Source organism: Chrysochloris asiatica, unplaced genomic scaffold (genome assembly GCF_000296735.1).
Source record: "Chrysochloris asiatica unplaced genomic scaffold, ChrAsi1.0 scaffold00127, whole genome shotgun sequence".
Classification (NCBI taxonomy): Eukaryota; Metazoa; Chordata; class Mammalia; order Afrosoricida; family Chrysochloridae; genus Chrysochloris; species Chrysochloris asiatica.
In genome coordinates, this window is record NW_006408645.1 from 8249168 (window position 1) to 8250918 (window position 1751).

At 49.5% G+C, this 1751-nt stretch overlaps 1 pseudogene; it reads right to left on the minus strand.

The window, feature by feature from the left end:
• Positions 1-240: 240 nt before the first annotated feature.
• LOC102815369 overlaps positions 241-1751 on the minus strand; it is a 9754-nt pseudogene continuing 8243 nt past the window's right edge.

The window sequence follows — 1751 nt, forward strand, 5'->3', positions numbered from 1 at the left end:
GCAGGTGACCCCACTGAGCCTGAGACCATCCGCTTGTAAAGTCTCCTTCAGAGAGTGAGGCCAGCCAGCATCAGCCCACGCTTTATTAGGAAGAGAGGGAACCTAAGTACCGGAGACATGGGTGCTGGGCTGAGGGGCTCATGGGCTATCATTACAAGGACAGTGCCTGGTGCCCCGAGATAAGGCGCCAGAGTGGGCTGGAGCTAGGCTTCCGGGCTGGGCAAGGCTCCTTCCAGTTCACTATTCAATTCCTTCTTGCTTGTCTTTGATGGCCACCCGGAAGCGCACCTCCAACAAAGAGAGCTCGCTGATGAGCTCTGTGATGGCGTTCGTGAAGGCCTCCTGAGGACTGCAGTCAGGGGTGGTCTGATGATCTTGTGCTCCAAGCGGTGGCGGACTTTGTAGCCAGCAAACAGCACCTGTGGGTCTTTCAACAGCTGTGATTTAATGATGTTTCCGAGGGTGTGGTCTTCTTAGTTGATGGTGAACAAGCAGGCATTGGGCACCTTGGTGTCCTTGTTGATGGTGATCTATCTTCTTGTCTCCCTCAAAGAGCAGGAACGACTCGAAGGCGGGAAGGGCGTTCGTCCTGAGACCACAGCCGCTTCCAGGTCAGTTTCTGCTTCCGGGTTAGGTCGGGGGCGCCAGACCTGCTTCCTTTTTTAAGCAGTCTGTTTCAGACGTTTATTGTGTCATCAACACACTGTGATAAACTCCTCTTCTAGAGAAGGGTCTTTCAGAGACAGGAAACCATCCAGGTGAGTTGCTGCTCACTTGTCATTTTCATAGGTGGCTGGATTCTTCCTCTAGGACTTCTCAAACTCCAGGTTCCCCCAAACTCCAGGATCCCCCAGGTGTCGTCGTCGTCGTTAAATGCTGTGGGGTCGGTTCCGACCCATAGCGACCCTGAACAGGGTTTCCGGGGCTGTAAATCTTTACCGGAGCAGAAAGCCTCCTCTTTCTCCCGCGGAGCAGCTGGTAGTTTCGAACTGCTGACCTTGAGGTTCGCAGCCCAATTCGTAACCACTACGCTACCAGAGCTCCTTTGGGGACAAGGTAAAACACTACAAATGGGGGCATCACGCACAGGATAGACGCCTGGTTGTGACACAGCATGTTGGGGATGCCTTGCTGAAGTAGTTCGGAAAGGCGCGCTGTTCGAAGCACTAAAGCCATAGGTGATCACATGCGGCATCCACGTTTGGTTCCCAAACTCGCGGGTCACCTCGCCCTCCACAGTTGCAGGGCCCACCAGTGTCCGCCTGTCACTTCCAGTAGCGGAAGATCTAAGGAGACTGATAGGAACTCCACGGAGGGCCAGGGACTCCGCTGTCACACCTCTCCTGCACCCATGCTTTGGACTCCTTGACTTACAAGAGCACTCAAAGAGTTTTCTTCTTTCCAGGTTCAACAGCTACCCTGGGTTTTTTTGTTTTAGTTTTGGGGTGTGGGTTTTTCCTTTCCTTGTTTCCTTGTTTTTGTTTGTTTATTCTTTTCCATCTTCTCTCCCCATTCCCTTGAATTTTATTCTATCTTCACTGTTTTCCCTTTTCACTTCTGTTTCTTATTTCCCCTCTTTTTTTTTTTTCTGAGTTTTTATTTTCTTCTTTTTATGTCATCTAATTTTTCTCTTCTATAGCTCTACTTTCGTGTTCTCTTCTCTTTTTCAGTTATTCTTTTTTTTTTTTTTTTATAAACCCTCTATTGTGAATTGAGTGAAGGTTTACAGAGCAGATTATCAGTTTTACATT